We start from the raw sequence: 23,895 nt of genomic DNA on the forward strand, positions 1-23,895 counted from the left end.
ACAGACTCTAGGTCCATCCACCTCACTACAAATAACTCAATTTCGTTTCTTTTCATGGCTGAGTAATAGTCCATTGTATATATGTGCCACATCTTCTTTATCCATTCATCCGATGATGGACACTTAGGTTGCTTCCATGTCCTGGCTATTGTAAATAGTGATGCAGTGAACACTGTGGTACATGACTCTTTTTGAATTACGGTTTTCTCAGGGTATACGCCCAGTAGTGAGATTGCTGGGTCGTATGGTAGTTCTATTTTTAGTGTTTTAAGGAACCTCCATACTGTTCTCCATAGTGGCTATATCAATTTACATTCCCACCAACAGTGCAAGAGGGTTGCCTTTTCTCCACACCCTCTCCAGCATTTATTGTTTGTAGATTTTTTGGTGATGGCCATTCTGACTGGTGTGAGGTGATACATCATTGTAGTTTTGATTTGCATTTCTCTAATGGTTAGTGATGTTGAGCATTCTTTCATGTGTTTGTTGGCAATCTGTATATCTTTTTCGGAGAAATGTCTATTTAGGTCTTCTGCCCATTTTCTGATTGGGTTGTTTGTCTTTTTGATATTGAGCTGCATGAGCTGCTTGTATATTTTGGAGATTAATCCTTTGTTACTCGCTTCGTCTGCAAATATTTTCTCCCATTCTGAGGGTTGTCTTTTGCACAGCAAAGGAAACCATAAACAAGACTTTATGGTTTATGGTTTCCTTTGCTGTGCAAAAGAAACATGGTTTCCTTTGCTGTGCAAAAGGTTTATGGTTTCCTTTGCTGTGCAAAAGCTTTTAAGTTTCATTAGGTCCCATTTGTTTATTTTTGTTTTTATTTCCATTTCTCTAGGAGGTGGCTCAAAAAGTATCTTGCTGTGATTTATGTCAAAGAGTGTTCTTCCTATGTTTTCCTCTAAGAGTTTTATAGTGTCTGGCCTTACATTTAGGTCTTTAATCCATTTTGCCCAGCCTCATCATTTTTAAATAGACAACAAGACATAGGTAGTTATCATATTGATAGTTGTTTCTGGGGGCTTAATTACTACCCTTTTTCCTAGTGGATCCCAACTACCTTACTTTTTCCCTAAAAGCTTAATATCTTATTTTCTATTTTTACTGAAGCTACTCTTATACCTTTGAATGATTGTAGAATCCCCCTTTCTTATCCCCAGTCTCTGTCATGAGTTGGGGACAGGTTTGCCAGAAGCTGGATTAAACAGCATTTCAAAAGATCATTTTTGCCATACTCCAAGCACTCCTCTTCCCTGCCAGCTCTGAGCTAGTGTCAAACAACAGGTTTCTGGTACCTTGACTCTCCTATTTTCAAGGCTATTCCTATTTTTGTTATAGGGTAGGGAGGTTTTTTGTTATAGGGTAGGGAGGTTTTTTACTTTGCCTCCTTTGCTTTAGTTACTCAATTCTTTTTTTTAAAAAAATATTTATTTATTTATTTTGGCTGCGTCGGTTATTAGTTGCAGCACGTGGGATATTTTGTTGTGGTACATGGGCTCTTTGTTGCGGTATGCGGGCTTCTCTCTATTTGCGGCACGCGGGCTCCAGAGTGCACAGGCTCAGTAGTTGTGGCACGTGGGCTCTGTAGTTTCGGCATGCGGGCTTAGTTGCCCTGCGGCATGTGGGATCTTAGTTCCCCAAACAGGGATTGAACCCGCGTCCCCTGCATTGGAAGGCAGATTCTTAACCACTGGGCCACCAGGGAAGTCCCTAGTTACTTAATTCTGATGTCTGAGGTTTGTCCACCATCTCAAAGTGCTTTAATTATTCCTCATTTGGATGACACTTATGCAACATGGGTTCCTGGTGATCTGACTGATACCTGGATCCTGTGATGTGCCTATAACTAGAGCGTCCATCATAGCCTTCAGTTCATTTAAAGCATACTAGGTGCTTTGCTGACTACATATTAAAAATACACAGTTATTTTTATATTATTTGAGAGCTCTGGTAGCTCTCAAATGGGGAAGAAAAGGAAACAACTGCAAAACAGGAGAGCATTAGGATAATAGATTTGATGCTAGAGTAAGTGGTCACCTCTTAAGAAAAGCTCTACAAAATCATTTGAGACTCTCTGTGCATAGAAACTTGCTCTGTAAGAATTTGTTCAATTACGCTTCTCAACTTCTGCATAATCACACCCCTCTTTCCCCAGTGCCTCAATTTGTCAAAGAAAACACCCTTTTGATTCAGTGGAAATATTTTCCCTGGGGTTATTTAGAGGAAACTTAATTTAGAGGAAAGGATGTTACCTCGTAGAAGACCTGTACTTATCTCTGCCACTAATCTCCTGACTTCAGTTTCTTCATCTCAAAAATGAAAGATTCAAAGCATGCAGCAGCAGTCAGAGCTGGGCCCCTCTGCTGGGCCAGGGGCCAGCTCTGCCCACCAGTGCACTGCAGCTGTAGCTGTGGCTCTGCCATAATAGGAGGGCAGAGGCAGCCCACATAGGGGACATCCCTTGAATCCCTGGCTCTGATGGCCAGGTGAGATTGCACTTCTGAGCCCCACAGGACATCTCCTACATAAGGTGACTCCTTAAGACTGGGAAAGGTAGCTGATTTACCTAATACATAGGAACAAACATAGGGAATTAGGCAAAATGAGGAGACTGAGGAATATGCTTTAATTGAAAGAATAAGACAAAACCTCAGAAAAAGAACTAAACAAAATGGAGATAAGCAATCTAGCTGATAAAGAATTCAAAGTGATGGTCATAAAAATGCTTACCAAACTTGGGAAAAGAATGGATGAACACAGTGAGAACTTAGAGATAGGAAATATGAGCATCACACAGAAATTATAAGTGAACAGAAAAATACACTAGAGGGACTCAACAGCAGACTGGATGATGTAGAAGAACAATCAGTAGAAGCTGGAAGACAAAGCAATGGAACTCACCCAGACAGAGCAGAAAAATGAAAAAAGAATTTTTAAAAAATGAAGATACCTTCAGGGACCTTTGGGACAACATCAAGCAGAATAACATTTGCTTTATAGGGATCTCAGATGGAGAAGAGAGAAAGGGCCAGGAAAATTATTTGAAGAAATAGTGGCTGAGAACCTCACTAGTCTGGGAATCTAGGAAAGGAAACAGGTATCCAGGTATGAGCTCAAAGAGACATACATCAAGACACATTATAATTAAAATGGTTACAGTTAAAAATAAAGAGAACCCAAAAACAGCGAGGGATAACAACTTGCTATGTACAAGGGAAACCCCATAAGGCTATCAGCAGATTCTTCAGCAGAAACTTTACAGGCTAAAAGGGATTGGAATGACATATTCAAAGTGCTGAAAGGAAAAACTTCCAATCTAGAATTCTCTACTCAGCAAGGTTATCATTCAGAATTAAAGGAGAGATTGAGTTTCCCAGATAAACAAAAGCTTGAGGAGTTCATCACCACTAAACTGGCACCATAAGAAATGTTAAAGGGACTTCTTTAATCTGAAAAGAAATGACACTAATTAATAATAGGAAAACATACAATGCAGGTGGTCAAAATGTACAAACTTACAGTTATAAGATAAATAAGTACTAGGGATGTAATGTACAACATGATTAATACAACTAACACTTGCTTTATTATGTATGAAGGTTGTTAAGAAAGTAAATCCTATGAATTCTCATCACAAGGAAAAATCGTTTTCTTTTTATTTTGTATCTATATGAGATGATGGATGTTCACTAAACTTACTGTGATAATCATTTCATGATGTATGTAAGTCACATCATTATGCTGTGCACAGACTTATACAGTGCTGTATGTCAATTATATCGCAATAAAACTGGAAGAAAAAAAGAAAACATAAAAATCCCACTGGAAAAAGTAAATATATAATATTAATAAAGTAATAAAATCTCACTGGAAAAAGTAAATATTTTATATAAATAAAAGTAATAAATAAAAGTAGATATATAGTAAAAGTAAGTATATAATAAAAGTAAATATAATATATATAAAAGTAAATATATAATATATATAAATAAATAATATATATAATTGATCAATCATTTATAAAGCAAACATGAATGTTAAAAGACAAAAGTGGTAAAATTAAGTAAAATTACAATATTTAGTTAAGGGGTGCATAAAATAAAAAGATATAAAGTGAGTCATCAAAAGTATAAAACGTGGGTGAGGGAGAGTAAAAAGATAAAGCTTTGGAATGTGTTCAAATTTAAGTTGTTACCAATTTAAAACTGTTACCAATTTAAGACTGCTATATACATAGGATGTTATGTGTGAACTTCACAGTAACCACAAGTAACTCCACAAAAGATAATGAGAAAGGAATCTGAACATAACACTAAAGAAAATCACCAAACACAAGGGAAGAGAGAAAGAGAAGAAGAAAGAAACAGAGAGGAACTACAAAAACACTCAGAAAACAATTAACAAAATGGCAATAAATACATATCTATCAATAATTACTTTAATTGTAAATGTAAATTTGCCAATCAAAACATATAGAGTAGCTGAGTGGATAAAAAAACAAAACTCAGGGCTTCCCTGGTGGCGCAGTGGTTGAGAATCTGCCTGCCAATGCAGGGGACACGGGTTCGAGCCCTGGTCTGGGAAAATCTCACATGCCACAGAGCAACTAGGCCCGTGAGCCACAACTACTGAGCCTGCGCGTCTGGAGCCTGTGCTCTGCAACAAGAGAGGCCGCGACAGTGAGAGGCCCGCGCACCGCGATGAAGTGGCCCCCGCTCGCCGCAACTAGAGAAAGCCCTCTCACAGAAGCGAAGACCCAACACACCCCAAAATAAATAAATAACAAAACTCGACTACATGCTGCCTACAAGAGAATAACTTCAGATATAAGGATACACAGACTGAAAGTAAAGGGATAGAAAAAGATATTTCATGCAAATGGAAATGAAAAGAAAACTGGAGTAGCAATACTCATATCAGACAAAATAGACTTCAGAACAAATACGCTAATTAAAAGACAAAGAAGGTCATTATATAATGATAAAGGAGTCAATCCAGCAAGAATATGTAACATTTATAAATGTATATGCACCCAACATAGGATCACTGAGATATATAAAGCAAATATTAACAGACCTAAAGGGAGAAATTGAAAGCAATACAATAATAGTAGGGGAAGTTAATACCCCACTTACATCAATGGATAGACCGTCCAGATAGAAAATCAATCAGGAAACATCGGGCTTTTATGGCATATTAGACCAGATTGACTTAGTAGGTATATAGTTGACCCTTGAACAACACAGGTTTGAATTGTGCAGGTCCACTTATATGTGGATTTTTTCCAAGAAATATACAGAAATATACATGTAGAATATCGTGTGCAAGACTTGTATTGAGGTGGATAGCCTCTCCTTTCATAGGCATAAGGTGATATTTAATATAAAATTGATAAGGTGTCAGTTTTCTTAATGTTCATAACTTTGCTTTCAAAGAATTACATTACCGAAATATATGCCCCTCATAATTGGAGAAATTGTGTATCAGCCTATCATCACAGGTATGCACTCTCCCCACTTTTATTGGAAGTATTGGAAGTCCTAGCCACAGCAATTAGGCAAGAAAAGAAACAAAAGGCATCAAAATTAGAAAGAAAGAAGTTAAACTGTTACTATTTGCAGATGACATGATACTACATATAGAAAACCCTAAAGACACCACCAAAAAAACCCTTAGAACTATAAAATGAATTCAGTAAAAGCATAGGATACAAAATCAGTATACAGAAATTTATGGCATTTCTATACACTAATAATGAATTATCAGAGAAATTAAGAAAACAGTCTCATTTACAATCACATCAAAAAGACTAAAATACCTAGGAATAAATTTAACCAAGGAGGTGAAAGACCTGTGCACTGAAAACTGTAAGACACTGATGAAAGAAGTTGAAGAAGACACAAATAAATGGGAAGATATTTTGTGCTCATGGATTGGCAGAATTAATACAGGCAAACCTTCCTTGTTTTGTTGTGCTTTGCTTTATTGTGCTTCACAGGTATTGCATTTTTTACAAATTGAAGGTTTGTGGCAATCCTAGATCAAGCAAGTCTATTAGTACCATTTTTTCCAACTGCATTTGCTCATTTTGTGTTTCTGTGTCACATTTTGGTAATTCTCACAGTATATCAAAATATTATTATTATTATTATATTTGTTATGGTGATCTGTGATCAGTGATCTTTGATGTTACTATTAGAATTGTTTTGGGACACCACAAATTGTGCCCATATAAAAGGATGAACTTAATAATGTTGCGTGTGTTCTGACTGCTCCACTGACTGGCCATTCCCCCACCTCTCTCCCTCTCCTAGGGTTTCCCTATTCCCTGAGACACAGCAATACTGAAATTAGGCAGTTAATAACCCTACAGTGTCCTCTACATGGGAAGAATTGCATGTCTCTCACTTTAAATCAAAAGGTAGAAATTATTAAGCTTAGTGAGGAAAGCATGTTGAAAGGCAAGATAGGCTGAAAGGTAGGCCTCTTGTACCAAACAGTTAGCCAGGTTGTGAATGTGAAGGAAAAGTACTTGAAGGAAATTTAAAGTGCTACTCCAGTGAGCACACAAATGATAAGAAAGCAAAACAGTCTAATTGCTGATACAGAGAAAATTTTAGTGGTCTGGATAGACTATCAAACCAGCCACAAAATTCCCTTAAGCCAAAGTCTAAAATTCCCTTAAGCTAAAGCAAGGCCCTACTTCTCTTTACTTCTATGAAGACTGAGAGAAGTGAGGAAGCTGTAGAAGAAAAGTTTGAAGTTAGCAGAGGTTGGTTCATGAGGTTTAAGAAGCCGTCTTCATAACATAAAAGTGCAAGGTGAAGCAGCAAGTGCTGGTGTAGAAGCTGAGCAAGTTATCCAGAATATCTAGCTAAGATAATTTTTAAAGGTAGCTACACTAAACAGCAGATTTTCAATGTAGATAAAACAGTCTTATATTGGAAGAAGATGACATCTAGGTCTTTCATAGCTAAAGAGGAGAAGTCTATGAATGCCTGACTTCAAAGCAAAGATAGGGCTAATGCAACTGGTGAATTGAAGTTGAAGCCAATGTTCATTTACTGTTCTGAAAATCCCAGGGCCCTTAAGGATTACGCTAAATCTATTCCGCCTGTGCTCTATAAATGAAACAACAAAGCCTGGATGACAGCACGCCTGTTTACAACATGGTTTACTGAATATTTTAAGCCCATTGTTGAGACCTACTGCTCAGAAAAAAGATTCCTTTCAAAATATTACTGCTCACTGACAATGTACCTAGTCACCCAAGAGCTCTGATGAAGATGTACAATGAGATTAATGTTGTTTTCATGCCTGCTAACACAGCATTCAATCTGCAGCCCATGGCTCAAGGAGTAATGTCAACTTTCAAGTCATTATTTAAGAAATACATTTAGTAAGGCTACAGCTGCCATAGATAGTGATTCCTCTGATGGATCTGGGCAAAGTAAATTGAAAACCTTCTGGAAATGATTTACCATTCTAGATGCCTTTAAGAACATTCATGATTCATGGGAAGAGGTCAAAATATCAACATTAATAGGAGTTTGGAATAAATTGATTCCAATCCTCATGGGTGACTTTGAGAGGTTCAAGACTTCAGTAGAGGAAGTAACTGCAGATGTGGTAGAAATAGCAAGAGAACTAGAATGAGAAGTGGAGCTTAAAGATATGACTGAATTGCTGCAGTCTCATGGTAAAACCTTAATGAGGAGTTGCTACTTATGGGTGAACAAAGAAAATGGTTTCTTGAGACGGAATCTACTCCTGGTGAAGATCCTGTGAAGATTGTTAAAATGACAACAGAGGCTTTAGAATATTACATGAACTTAGTTGATAAAGTATCAATAGGCTTTGAGAGGACTGACTCAAATTTTGAAAGAAGTTCTATTGTGAGTGAAATGTTATCAAACAACATTGCAGGCTACAGAGAAATCCTTCATGAAAGGAAGAGTCAATTGATATGGCAAACTTCATTGTTGCCTTATTTTAAGAAATCACTACAGCTACCCAAACCTTCATCAATCACCACCCTGATCAATCAACAGCCATCAACATTGCGGCAAGACTCTCCACCAGCAAAAAGATTATGACTTGCTGAAGGCTAGATGAGGTTAATATTTTTCAGCAATAAAGTATTTTTAATTGAGATATGTACTTTTTTTTAGACAGAATGCTATTGCACACTTAATAGACTACAGTGTAGTGTAAACAACTTTTAAATGCATTGGGGGGACTTCCCTGGCAGTCCAGTGGTTAAGACTTTGCCTTCCAATGCAGGTCGTGTGGGTTTGATCCCTGGTCAGGGAGCTAGGATCCCACAAGCCTCACGGCCAAAAAGCGAAAACGTAAAACAGAAGCAATATTGTAACAAATTCAATAAAGACTTTAAAAATGGTCCACATCAAAAAAAAAAATGCATTGGGAAAAATTTGTGTGACTTGCCTTATTGTGATTTTCACTTTATTACGGTGGTCTGGAACTAAACCCACACTATCTCCAAAGTATGGCTTTATTGTTAAAACCCAAAGCAATATACAGATTCAGTACAATCCCCATCAAAACTCCACTGGCATATTTCACAGAACTAGATCAAACAATTCTAAAATTTGTATGGAACCACAAAAGATCCCAAATAGCCAAACAATCTTGAGAAAGAAGAACAAAGCTGGAGGTATTACACTCCCTGATTTCAAATTACACTACAAAGCTACAGCAGTCAAAACAGTATTGTACTGGCACAAAAACAGATACACAAATCAGTGGAGCAGAATTGAGAACCCAGAAATAAATCTACACATATATTTATGACAAAAGAGCAAAGAACATACAATGGATAAAGGATTGTCTTTTCAATAAATGGGGTTGGAAAAGCTGGACAGCTACATGCAAAAGAATGAAACTAGGCCACTGTCTTAACACCATACACAAAAATTAACGGAAAATGCATTATAGCCTTGAATGTAAGACCTGAAACCATAAAATTCCTAGAAGAAAACATAGGTGATAATCTCATTGACATCAGTCTTAGTGATTTTTTTGTGGATCTGACTTCAAAGGCAAGGGAAACAAAAGCACAAATTAAAAAATGGAACTACATCAAACTAAAAAGCTTCTGCAGAGTGAAGGAAAACATCATCAAAATGAAAAAGCAACCTACTGAATGGGAGAGATATTTGCAAATCATACAGCTGATAAGGGGTTAATATCCAAAGTATATAAAGAACTCATACAAACAACCTGATCAAAAAATGGGCAGAGGATCTGAATAAGCATTTTTCCAAAGAAGATGTGCAGATGGCCAACAGGAACATGAAAAGATGTTCAACATCACTAATTATTTTTGAAAAATTTTATTGGAGTATAGTTGATTTACAATGTTGTGTTACTTTCTGCTGTACAGCAAAGTGAATCGTTTATACATATACATATATCCACTCTTTTTTAGATTCTTTTCACATACAGGTCATTACAGAGTATTGAGTAGAGTTCCCTGTGCTATACAGTAGGTCCTTTAATTATCTATTTTATATAGAGTAGTGTGTATATGTCAATTCCAATCTCCCAATTTATCCCTCCCTCCCCTTCCCCCCAATAACCATAAGATTGTTTTCTACCTGTGTAACTCTATTTCTGTTTTGTAAATAAGTTCATTTGTACCATTTTTAAAGATTCCACATATAAGCAATATCATACAATATTTGTCCTCTGTCTGACTTACTTCACTCAGTATGACCATCTCTAGGTCCATCCATGTTGCTGCAAATGGCATTATTTCGTTCTTTTTTATGGCTGAGTAATATTCCATTGTATATATGTACCACATCTTCTTTATCCATTCCTCTGTCGATGGACATTTAGGTTGCTTCCATGTCTTGGCTATTGTAAATAGTGCTGCAATGAACATTGGGGTGCATGTATTTTTCAAATAATGGTTTTCTCTGGATATATGCCCAGGAGTGGGATTGCTGAATCATATGGTAGCTCTATTTTTAGTTTTTTGAGGAACTTCCATACTGTTTTCCATAGTGGCTGTACCAGTTTACATTCCCACCAACAGTGTAGAAGGGTTCTCTTTTCTCCACACCTTCTCCAGCATTTACTGTTTGTAGTAGTTTTTTTGATGATGGCCATTCTGACTGGTGTGAGGTGATGTATCATTGTAGTTTTGATTTGCATTTCTCTAATCATTAGTGATGCTGAGCATCTTTTCATGTGCTTTTTGGCCATCTGTATGTCTTCTTTGGAGAAATGTCTATTTAGATCTTCTGCCTATTTTTTGATTGGGTTGTTTGTTTTGATGATATTAAGCCGCATGAGCTGTTTGTAAATTTTGGAGACTAATCCCTTGTTGGTCACATCATTTGCAAATATTTTCTCCCATTCTGTGGGTTGTCTTTTCAATATCACTAATTATTAAGGAAATGCAGATCAAAACCACAATGAGATATCACTTTATACCTCGTAGAACGGCTATGATTAAAAAGATAATAAATAACTAATGTTGGAGAGGATATGGAGAAAAGGGATCCATTGTACACTGTTAGTGGGACTATAAATTTCTGCAGCCACTATGCAAAACAGTATGGAGATTTCTCAAGAATTTAAGAATAGAACTATTATATGACCCAGCTATTCCACTTTTGGGTATTTTATTCAAAGAACATGTAAACACTAATTTGAAGAGTTATAAACACCCCTATGTTCATTACAGCATTATTTACAATAGCCAAGATGTGGAAATAACATGATAACCTGTGTCCATCAATGGATGAATGGATAAAGAAGATGTGATACACACACACACACACGCACACACACACACACACGGACAAAATGGAATACAGCCATAAAAAAGAATGATATCCTGCCATTTACAACAACATGGATGGACATTGAGGGTATTATGCTAAGTGAAATAAGTCAAACAGAGAAAGACAAATACCTATGTTTTCACTCATATGTGAAATCTAAAAAAAAAAGAACAACCAAATAAAAATAAACAAAAACAAACTCATAAACACAGAGAACAGATCAGTAGTTACCAGAGGGGAAGCAGGTTGAGGGGGTGGGTAAAATGGGTGAAGCAAGTCAACTGTATAGTGATGGATGGTAACTAGACTTGTGGTGGTTATGACTCTGCAGTCTAAACAAATGTTGAATTATAATGCTATACACCTGAAACATTTAAAAAAAGATTGGGGGGTATTTAAAAGAGGGATCAGAGGGAAATTACATTGCTCAAAGCTGGATTTTCTGTGAAATTTTGCTGATGTCAACATGAGCATGGATAAACACGTTTGAAAATATTCTATAATCTATGAAAATGTATAAAGTGGAGTCCTTGGATATGAGGTTTTTTTTTTTTTTTAATGATTTTTTTTTTTTTAAATTTTTATTTATTTCTATTTATGGCTGTGTTGGGTCTTCGTTTCTGTGCGAGGGCTTTCTCTAGTTGCGGCAAGCGGGGGCCACTCTTCATCGTGGTGCGCGGGCCTCTCATTATCGCGGCCTCTCTTGTTGTGGAGCACAGGCTCCAGACGCGCAGGCTCAGTAACTGTGGCTCACGGGCCCAGCTGCTCTGCGGCATGTGGGATCTTCCCAGACCAGGGCCCGAACCTGCATCCCCTGCATTGGCAGGAAGACTCTCAACCACTGCGCCAGCAGGGAAGCCCTGGATATGAGTTTTTAATGTTAATGATAATATGAAAAAATATAACTAGCTATTAAATGAGAAGAAAGGGGGATTTTGTTCTAGATTAAAAGAGACTTAAGAGCATAACCAAGTATAAATCATGAACTTTGATTGGATTCAGTTTTGAAAAAAAAATATTTAGGGACAACTGTGGAAAGTTTAATATGGGTTGTATATTAGATGCCTTAAAAGGATTATTATTCATTTTCTTAGGTATGATAATCATATTGTGGTTATGTGGGAGAATATCCTTATTTTCTGCAGATGCATGCTAAGGTATTTAGGGGTAAGATGGCATGTGATGTCAATAATATGCTCTAAAATGTTTGAGCAATATAATTAGATAGATACATACATACATATATACATAGAGCAATATGACAAAATGTTAATAATTGTCAATCAGCCTAGCTGATCATTATAATAGTATTCGTTATATTATTCTTTCTAGTTTTCTGAATGTTTAAAAATTTTTTCTTATTAAATTTAAAATGCCCATGTGGTAAAAAATGAAAGATTTGACCTATAATCATCAAGACTCTTGCTACTTCTTACTTTCTTGGTTTCAAGGTTAAAATTGTTTTAGCAAATTTAATCTAGCCTGGTAGTGTTGTTTAGGTTGAACATCGTATGGTAGTTTGAATAATAATGAATTTCCAGATGAAAGTAACTGGCTGGAGTTGGTAGGCACATGAATCAGCTAATAGCTGAACCTTGATAGAATGTTACTTCATGTGTTGGGGAATTCACTTATTAGGCCTGCCTGTCTTAAAGCTCTTCTTACTGTTCCATTACCCAAAAGTTATAAGGTATTCTCATCTCTGTGTCTATCTGTCCCATGGCATTAGATCTTTAAAGTATAATATCTCTAAGGCTGTGATAGTGTGCCTTAATTCTTTCTTGTTTAGACAATATTGAGTACATTCAGTTCAGGGCACTGCTCTTTGAGAGAGAGAAACAAATTGGAACATACTCAGGGGATAATGAGCAGGATGGCTGAACCATGTCTTTCCTATGAGAAAGAAATCAAGGAAACAGAGATGTTTTGCCTAGAAAAAGAGAAGATACAAGGGTAATATAGTAGCAGTGTGTGTGTACTGAAAGTGCTGCACTTTTGAATATTCCCATGGAATGAAAGGAACTAACTATAGGTTGAAAGAATAGGATTCATATTCCTATAAATAAGAATGTTTGACAACCCTTCAAAGATGGAATGGACTGCTTTGGGAGGTGCTAAATCTTCTATTAGTGTTAGTTCAAGGAGAGAACAAAAAGTCACTTGTCATGGGTATTGTAATGGCCACCATCACTAACACCACCACTACCACCACCATTTAATGAGCACTTTTTATTCTAAGTATTTTATTTTTATTAATTCATTAAGTTTTCATAACAACCTTATGATAGGTTCTATACTGCTATTATTATCAATACCATTTTATAGATGAGGAAATGAAGGCACAGAGAGGTTAACTAACTCTGGGGCTATATGAGAGGTGGATGGAAAACTGGGATTTAACTAGAAAATCTGGCTCAGAGAGCCTGTACTTTGTTTACTATTATACTACCTTGTCTTGTACGAGGGCATCAAGAACTAGATGGAGATGAGCAATTGGATTTTTAAGGACCTTTGAATCTTGAGATTTTGATTCTATATTCTGATAGTGTATAGATGATGCAAGGCTTTTCTAAGTGTTTGTCTTGACAAGTATGGGGACTTTAATTTTTTTTCTATATTTACTCTGTATACTATATTTACATCCATTTATTAAATATCATGGAATGAGGCTGTTTATAAAACTTTTGGTATTGTAATTTTTTTCTTTGAATCAAAATAACGTTTTAAAAACACTATTTTTTTCTTATAAGACTTTAGGAATCATGACACTTTAGCAAATATTGGTAACAAATCTATATTCTGACACATCATGCATGAATATATTTATTGTTATTGAATATTATAGTAATAGTATAGAATGGCAAATTCGTGAATGCTATGTAAATCTCATAAATTATACCAAATATCAGTTTTAATAAAAGAGAAAAAGAACATACTTTGTTTTACCATTAGAGCTAATGATAACGTTTGTCAGGAATAATCTGTTGGTAATTGGAACCAAATTCAGTATATTCATTTATGTAAGCTTCTTTAAACTGATGCTTTTCCTTAAAATATGTCACATTAGAGAAAAACATACTTTTCCTCTGAGAAAGAACCTATAAATGTTAGCAGTTTAGTTTTCAGCACATTAAAAAAGTTAGATTTCTTTTGTTAGCAAGAAATTATTGGAACCTAGATTAAGTAAAGCTTTTTTTTTTTTTTTTTTTTGTCAGTTACCCAGTAACACTACGGTAGAATACCTCTTATACAGCACAGTTGGCAGGTATTTTGGGTTCATCAAAAAAAAAAGTTGTTTAAGCTACATGTAAAAGAATGAAATTAGAATACTCCCTAACACCATACACAAAAATAAACTCAAAATGGATTCGAGACCTAAATGTAAGACCGGACACTATAAAACTCTTAGAGGAAAACATAGGAAGAACACTCTTTGACATAAATCACAGCAAGATCTTTTTTGATCCACCTCCTAGAGTAATGGAAATAAAAACAAAAATAAACAAATGGGACCTAATGAAACTTCAAAGCTTTTGCATAGCAAAGGAAACCATAAACAAGACGAAAAGACAACCCTCAGAACGGGAGAAAATATTTGCAAACGAATCAACGGAAAAAGGATTAATCTCCAAAATATATAAACAGCTCATTCAGCTCAATATTAAAGAAACAACTCAATCCAAAAATGGGCAGAAGACCTAAATAGACATTTCTTCAAAGAAGACATACAGATGGCCAAGAAGCACATGAAAAGCTGCTCAACATCACTAATTATTAGAGAAATGCAAATCAAAACTACAATGAGGTATCACCTCACACCAGTTAGAATGGGCATCATCAGAAAATCTACAAACAACAAATGCTGGAGAAGGTGTGGAGAAAAGGAAACCCTCTTGCACTGTTGGTGGGAATGTAAATTGATACAGCCACTATGGAGAACAATATGGAGGTTCCTTAAAAAACTAAAAATAGAATTACCATATGACCCAGCAATCCCACTACTGGGCATATACCCAGAGAAAACCGTAATTCAAAAAGACACATGCACCCCAATGTTCATTGCAGCACTATTTACAATAGCCAGGTCATGGAAGCAACCTAAATGCCCATCGACAGACGAATGGATAAAGAAGATGTGGTACATATATACAATGGAATATTACTCAGCCATAAAAAGGAACGAAATTGAGTCATTTGTTGAGACGCGGATGGATCTAGAGACTGTCATACAGAGTGAAGTAAGTCAGAAAGAGAGAAACAAATATCGTATATTAACACATGTGTGTGGAACCTAGAAAAATGGTACAGATGAACCAGTTTGCAGGGCAGAAGTTGAGACACAGATGTAGAGAACAAACATATGGACACCAAGGGGGGAAAACTGCGGTGGGGTGGGGATGGTGGTGTGCTGAATTGGGCGATTGGGATTGACATGTATACACTGATGTGTATAAAATTGATGACTGATTAAAGAAAAAAAAAAGTTGTTGAATTTGAGAATCAGAAGAAAGCAGTACATATATAGTAGATATGTAATATAACTCAATATAATGTATTGAATATACATGTATATATGTAATTTATGTAATATAACTTGAAAACTTATTTGAAACTTAAAATATATATTATTTATTTATTTATTTAATTTATTTTTGGCTGCGTTGGGTGTCAGTTGCGGCACGCGGGATCTTCGTTGAGGCATGCGGTATCTTTCCTTGTGGTGCAGGGGCTTCTCTCTAGTTGTGGCGTGCAGGTTGTAGCACGTGGGTTCCAGAGCGTGTGGGCTCTGTAGTTTGCAGCATGCCGGCTCTCTCGCTGAGGTGCGCGAACTCAGTATTTGTGGTGCGCTGGCTTAGTTGCCCTGTGGCATGTGGGATCTTAGTTCCCTGACCAAGGATCGAACCTGCGTCCCCTGCATTGTAAAGCGGATTCTTTACCACTGGACCACCAAGGAAGTCCCTTAAAACATACAAATGCAGTACATACCAAGATAGGTGGAGCCATCTGTCTTGGCAGAGAAGATTGATCACTGACATGGTTGATTTGCCTGTACATGGTGATTTAAAAAAAACAGAAGCAACTTTTAGTTGGTTTTATTATCGTTTTTAATTTCTTTACAGACACTGCATCCCTTTAATTCCCTCCAGTCAAAGACTACCAGGAACATACCCATAGTTGAGCAAATTGGGTTTATTACTCATTGCAGTAGGGAGAGCTCACACCATAGAGAACCATGGAGTGTCTCAGTAAGCGAATATTCAAAAGAACTTTTTTAGGATTTGGGCTTTGTTTGAGTGATTTGGGGTAGGGTCTGAGGAAACAGAGGTTTACCATAGATTGGGGGCTATCAGAAATCAGGGACAAATCTGTGATTGGATATCTCAATAAATCTTATTATAGCGAGGGCAGACTAAAGTAAGGATAAAGCTGTAACTGGAGAGACAGTATAACTAAAATGGAAAACAAAGCAAAACTAAAATGACAACATATAAGGCAATAAGAATGAACACACTTAATTCAGCCTTGCTAATAGGTGGAGGAAAGGGTAAGAGAGGATAATATTATGTCTCTGCAATTTCATTGGTGGCAGGTAGGGAAGTTGATCATGCCGCTGCTTAGAGAAGCCGTTTCCACTCATTTCTCCCAACTGCAATGGCTTCCACCTGCATGTGGGTTTCAACTCTATTATGTAGGACAAGATTGCATTCCTGACCCATGGTCTCTGCCTGTCTTAATTTCTGACATCTTATCTGACTTTTGCAACCCCAGTCTCTCCTCTGCTTGCAGTATTGCTGCCCATTCACATTCCTGGTCAAGGTGCAGGTGGAAACCCAGCTAAATTAGAGCTGTAGTATACTGTAGCTGCTCCTGGACAGAGTGGAGATAATCCATATGGAGTTAGGTTAAGTGAGAATTGATAGTGTCCCTAGACGAAGCTAATTACAAATGTTGAGGTTATTGGAGCTTTGTGAGGGGCCAGATCTTAGTGGAATTAGTTAGGGATGCCTTTAAAAAGAAGATGATTTTGAGCATTGATATTGAAGAGAGTAATATAGTTCAGTATTTATTATTCCACTTAGACGAATGAGTATAAATAAAAACCTAAAAATGGTGCCAGTGATTATCATGACTCTATTTTCAGAATTGAAAATTGAAACCAAAGATAATTGGACAAAGGACATTTTAATTTAATAATAAGAGTAGGTATCATTTATTGAGTACTCAGGTGATGGGCACTCCCCTAAGTGCTTTATACATTATTCATTTCTCACAGCAACTATTTGAGCATATAATTATAACTCCATCCTATAAAAAGATATAGTCTAACTCCCATCTCCTTGACTATGGGTCAGCCTTGGTGACTTACTATTGAATAGATTGCATTGACAGTTATAGGGCATGACTTCCCAGACTAGGTTAGAAAAAGTGATATAACTTTCTTCTGGCTCTTTTGGGGGCATACCCCTTTGGAGGCATGACTACCATGTAAGAAGTCCAGCTAGCCTGAAGCAACGTGCTGGAGAGAAAAGATCATGTAGAGAGATCACATCGAGGAAGATGTCCAAGGAACCCCAGCTTCCAACCCCAAGCTCTTGAAGTGTTCACATCTGTGAAAAAAGAAGCCTTGAGATGACTCCAACCTTAGCCACTGACTTAAGGGCAAGCTCATGAGGGACCTTGAGACAGAACCACCCAGCCCAGATGCTCCTGAATTCCTGACCCACGGAAACCATTAAAGATAATAAATCATTATTGTTGTTTTAAGCACTAAGTTTTAGGGTGATTTTTATACAGTAGATAATGTAATGTATCTTGGTAATTCTTGGATTAGGGTTAATAACAGTGGAATTCCTGTCTCAAGAGTAGGTAAAGCTCCTCTCTGGAAATGTAAGGTAAGAAAAGATTTAGAAGGTACGTGTTATTGAAATTGTGGCCTCTTTTACTGTTGAAAGTGATTTTAGTATAGCCATGTGGAACGGAAAAAACACTGGATTGGGTGTCAGAAAACCTACATTTAGAGTTTAGCTCTGCCAGTTTTACCTGTGTGACATGGGGAAAACCACATAACCTTCTGAGTGTTACTTTTCTTCATGCTAAAACAAACTTCGGTATTCAGTTCTTGGCAACACATTTTTAGAACAACATCTAGAGACTGGAGTGTATCAGAGGAGAATGACGAAGGGTCTGGAAACCATGTCAAATGGTAAATAGGTGTTGAAACTGAAGGAGTTTCACCTAGAAAAGGACTGTTAACCTAATCCCTCCCTTAAGATACTTCGAAAAACTTTAACATGGAATAGGAAATAGATTGATTTTGTGTATCTTTTGAGGGCAAACAGGAAACTATGGGTGATAATGATAAGGATCTAGAATTTAGCTGATCAAGGATTCCCTTTTAAATAATTAGAGTTATCAGAAAATATTATTTGCGAGTCCTCAGATGCAGAAATGCCAAGGAAAGAAAGCTTGGTTATTTTTTCTGGTTTCAATATAGGGAAACTATAATATACTAACTCTCTAGATATGTTCAATAAGGCCAAATTCTATTCTCTTAAATTATTTTTATTGCGTTGGCCAAAAGGTTCGTTTGGTTTTTTCCATAAGATGATTCTAGTAGCACTTAGTTGTCTTTACCTTCATTCAAAACAATTTTGTTAGATTGTATGTGACAGCTGTCATATCAGCGTGCATTAAAAAAAAAGACTTATCAAAATTGGTGAATTTTTGTGTAGCCATTTTAATATTAAAGATGGAAGAAAAAAGCAACATTTTTGGCATATTATGTTTTATTATTTAAAGGAAGGTAAAAACGGAGCTGAAATGCAAAAAAGATTTGTGCAGTGTATGGAGAAGGTGCTGTGACTGATAGAACGTCTCAAAAGTGGTTTGCAAAGTTTCATGCTGGAGATTTCGCACTGGATGGTGCTCCATGGTCGGGTAGACCAGTTGAAATTGATAGTGATCAAATCGAGACATTAATTGAGAACAGTCAACGTTATACCATGCGGGAGATAGCAACATACTCAAAATATCCAAATCAAGTGTTGAAAATCATTTGCACCAGCTTGGTTATGTTAATCGCTTTGATGTTTGGGCTCCACATAAGCGAAAAAAACCTTCTTGACTGTATTCCTGCATGCGATTCTCTACTTAAATGTAATGAAAACATTCCGTTTTTAAAACAAATTGTGATGGGCAGTGAAAAGTGGTTACTGTACAATCATGTGGAACAGAAGATATCATGGGACAAGGGAAATGAACCACCATCAACCACACAAAGGCCGGTCTTCATCCAAAGAAGGTGATGTTGTGTATATGGTGGGATTGGAAAGGAGTCCTCTATTTTGAGCTCCTTCTGGAAAACCAAGCAATTAATACCAACAACTACTGCTCCTAGTTAGACCAACTGAAAGTAGCACTTGACGAAAAGCATCCGGAATTAGTCAACAGAAAATGCATAATCTTCTATCAGGATAACGCAAGACCACATGTTTCTTTGATGACCAGGCAAAACCTGTTACAGCTTGGCTGGGACGTTCTGATTCATCTGCCATATTCACCAGACATTGCACCTTCGGATTTCCATTTATTTAGGTCTTTACAAAATTCTCCTAATGGAAAAAATTTCAATTCCCTGGAAGACTGTAAAAGACACCTGGAACAATTCTTTGCTCAAAAAGATAAAAAGTTTTGGGAAGATGGAATTGTGAAGTTGCCTGGAAAAATGGCAGAAGGTAGTGGAGCAAAAGGGTGAATACGTTGTTCAATAAAGTTCTTGGTGAAAATGAAAAATGTGTCTTTATTTTTACTTAAAAACAAAAGATACTCTTTGGCCAACCCAATATATTTTCTCTAAGCATCTCTTTATAAAATGATTTTTGTTCTTCCTTATTACATAAGCAATATGTTCATCAATGTTTATCAATGATAAATTAGAAAACACAGATAAGCAAAAAAAGGAAAGAAAAATTACCAATAATCTCATAACCATTTATAAATCACTATACATATTTTGGTGTATGTCTTCTAAGGATTTTTTTTGTGGCCACATTTACCCTTATGCACGCATGTAACAAAATTGAAGTTATATACTAAAATACTATGATATATATCCTTTTCCCCATTTGATACCTCTTCCCTTGTAGATAAATTATTCTACAACTTTTTTTGGTATTCATATTCAACCTTGAAAATAGTATTTATTTTCTGATTAAAAGTATTACTTATGATAGAACATTTGCAAAATATATGTAACTTCAAAAAGGAAATATAAAACTACCTATTGTTTCAAGACTTAGAGGACCATTAGCATTTTGTTGGAAATTCTGTCTTTTCTTCTGTACATAATTTAAAAAAATATATATATATATTTGTGTTTCTCACTAACATACTTTTTACTAGTAATATGTTATGAATAGTCCCACGTCACTAAATTTTCTGCAAAAATATGATTTTCAATGATTTCAAATTATTCCACCACATGGATAAAACCATAATGCCCTCAAATAATCCCTACTATTGGAAATACAAATTGCCTCTAATTATTCATCACTATAAACAACACTATATTCAACATATATAATATTGTTTTTAATGGCCATGTGGTATTCCATTGTGTAGCTATATCATCTTTTATTGAATGAATCCCTTATTTTTTAATATCTCAGTTGTTAACGTTTTGCCTAAATAAGCAATTCTGTCATTGCTAGAGTGAATCTTTTCCCTTAGCCTTAATTTTTTATTATTTTTGACATATTTGGTGAATAGTTGTTTCATCATCCAACAATGTGACAACATTTTTTTTTTGATGTTTTGGAGGTATATAGAAGAATCATAAGACATGAGGTATATAGAAGAAGCATAAGTTAAGAGCTAAAATTTAGTTGCAAATATGACTAAAACATGCAAAATAATAACGAATAATTTAGCATATTATTGCATGGTTCTGATTGCTTCGATGTGTAGTTCAGGGGATAGGAGGATAGTGAGGCCCAGCATAGTCAGGGAGGACTTTAAGGATGAAATGCAGTTTGAGCTGAGCTTTGAAGAGTGGGTTGACTTCATAGTCAAAGAGAATGTAGTACATTCTAGGGGAAAGGAACAAGACTTGCAAAGGCTCAAAAATTTGATTGTTTGCTGTATTCACAGTACCATGAGAAGGCTATTTGAGTTTAATGTTATTTAATGCCACTGCTGAGCAATCAGTTTTTCATAACTTTTGAAAAATCTGAGCAATATTTATTTTAATCTGTTTTTTCAATTTTATTGAGAAATAATTGAGTATAACATTGTATTAAAGGTATACAATATAATGTATATATTGTGAAAGGATTACCACAGTAAGTTTACTTAACATCCATCACCTCACACACGTTTTGTTTTTAATATTTACTTCTCTATCCCTTCATATATGGAAACATCTTAATTATATATTCTTAATTTGTGAAAATTGCTTGTATTTTCTAGAAACTTTGCCTAATGAATATTTTTTTGTACTACTGTATGCTTTTTCAGTCATCTACATATAATTTTTGTACTGTGTTTAATTAATTGCCAGTGAAATGCTCCTTAGATAATCTGAATCAACATCACTTTAGTCCTTGTATTGGTACTAGGATCCTTTTAAATAGTATTTTGAAATTTTCTTCACTGTTAGGGAAGACTCTGAAGTTAGGGGTTAAGAGAAAACAAACTTATCATAAGTTTCCTTTGAATGAACTAATGCTTACTCAGTGCCCCATATGCTTTTCTTTTTGTGATGTTCATGTGTTCTGTCATGTTATACAGTGGTTGTTTTCATAAGAAAGATCAAAAGAAGAGAAGTAATCTCCATTATGTTTCTTTTTAAAATCACAACTAACCAGCCTTCTTTAAAATGTTCATAATTATATCCACATTATAACATTAAGGCAAATCACAGTCATTTCATTACCTTCTCATGGAATCAGTGTTTCTGAAAGTGGGGTGCATCAGAAGCACTTGGGATGTTTATTAAACTTCATATTCCTGGGCCCCACTCTTTGGGGTATGGGAAGAGGTAAGGGAATCTGTATTTTAACATACTTGCCGGGGAATTCTATACCTTAAAGTTGGAGAAGCACTGCTTTAGTCAAATGTTGTCTCAAACCTCTCCACAGCTGTGCTGCAGTGTCATGCATCAAAACTTGATAGATATTATCACTGGACATCTTGCCTCAATTGTTAGTTCATAGGACCAATTTTGTTTTTAGGAAATTAAAGAATAAGCTGAGCTTTTTTTTTTCTGTAAGAAAACTTACTTAAAAATTACCTAGCTCCCTAGAAAAAAAACTAGAGATTCTTTGTCAAATTTCTTTTTCTAATTTGGCATTACTGCCTTTTATCTAACAGTAATCTCTTCATTGTATCGATAAATGTTTGGATTTATGTGCCCCTTTGTTCAGATGAATTGACTATAGGCCTCCATTCATGAGAGGTCCATATGTCTTAAGTTTTAGAAAGTTAAAAAGTGAAGACCATAAATGGTAAATTTTGCCCCTTTCCATTGTTCCTAAAGATAGTATGACTTATACAACTTAAGCCATTTATGATTTCATCTTCTGCCCATGTTGGTGCCTTTGTGGCATGTTGCAAGTCGTTCTTGTTGCTTTCTTGGAGAAATCATGACTTACAGCTTCTTATTCTCTGCTTCTTGGTGGTGTTGAGCGACCTTTCACAGATTATGGGGCTTCAGTGTGGGAACCCATGGTTATTGTCTGTGGTGCAGATGGCAGTGATCACATTCCCATGAGTAAAAAATAAGGAACGTAGTCTATCTAACAAGTAAGTGACATGAGTAAATAGACTGAAATTAGTCCTGAGAGAAAAAAATGGTACTGTATGGAGGCTAAATTCTCTAAGTACAACTGGAACTCAGGCTGGAGAGACATTTCTAGCATCTTTCAATTTGGGAGTGGTGGTAAAACTCCTCTTTATTATGGTCAGTGGTGAGTCATTTGTAGGTAACCACTTCCATGTAACTGTTGTTTTAAGTTGATCTTCAATCCCTTAGGTTGAGCCAGAGTTTGTTTTTGACTTATAGGCAATGATATGAGACAAATTTGCATTTGAAATGAAAGTGATCGAAGCATAATTTATCAAATGGTATTACTGATTCAAAAAAGCCTAGGTCACATTTCTGATAGGGACACTATTAAGAGCTGAAATTGGCTTTGGCAAACATATCTCTGAGTTTTTTGTTTGCACAAAGTAGAGAATGAACTGGCCATTCCAAGGAGCCATGTATTAACCATGACTGGCATCTAAAAGAAGGGGTTCCTGTGCATCACTCCACAGTTATTGTAAGCAGTAAATGAAATACAACATATTTCCTGGGGAAAGAAAAGATTTAGGAACAAGGTAAAGAGGAGCTCTTTTTCCTGCCCTGCCCATTTATTTTATCCTTTTCAGTTTATTTTCGTGCAAACGTAATGAGCATCTGCTCTGTGCTAGGCATTTTGATAACAATGGGACTGTGGAAAAGATTAAGATTTGGCTCATAGTAATTTAAAGCAGCTTTATTGAGATATAATACGCATACCATACAATTTGCTTATTTAATGTGTACAATTCAATGGTTTTTAGTATATTCACAGACTTTACAATACTCAATTTATTTCAAGACATATTTTTTACTAAGCAATTCCTTAGGTCCAGAGGGGGAAAAACCTCTTTGGCTCCATTCCTAGATCTGTTCCTTCCAACAAAATAATGATACCTACCATTTACTAAGCACTGCCTGCTTTGGGCTCAGCACTGTGCCTAGTTGCTTTACAAATGTTAGCTCATTATATGCTACCAATAACTGTGAAAATAAGTTTTATTCCTACCTTGTATGCAATGGCAATAATACCTAAATATCTAGCATTTACTGAGTATAATTATCTCACTTAATGTATGTGGAAATGTATTTCTCTAAATTCCATTTTCTTTTCATTCCCTTTCCTACCAGTGATTAACTCTGTAACTTTTTTTTTTTTTTTTAACTCTGTAACTTTTCCCTCATGCTCTTCCTCTAGTTCTTGATGCTTACTGGGCTTTTTTTTGTGAAGAAGGA

The 23,895-nt window shown here is 35.9% G+C and overlaps 1 protein-coding gene and 1 long non-coding RNA gene across 16 annotated transcripts in view; both read left to right on the top strand.

Moving 5' to 3' along the window:
* The window catches only part of SOX6 (SRY-box transcription factor 6), a 618,861-nt gene that overhangs the window by 240,258 nt on the left and 354,708 nt on the right, over window positions 1–23,895 (top strand). The window lies entirely within an intron of this gene.
* LOC309605638 lies at window positions 1,375–23,131 on the top strand. Its single transcript, XR_014231464.1, has 2 exons — window positions 1,375–11,361; window positions 11,692–23,131. It is a non-coding gene; the product is annotated as an uncharacterized lncRNA (long non-coding RNA).

This window comes from Balaenoptera borealis (genome assembly GCF_965194805.1).
Source record: "Balaenoptera borealis genome assembly, chromosome: 11".
NCBI classification, from domain to species: domain Eukaryota; kingdom Metazoa; phylum Chordata; class Mammalia; order Artiodactyla; family Balaenopteridae; genus Balaenoptera; species Balaenoptera borealis.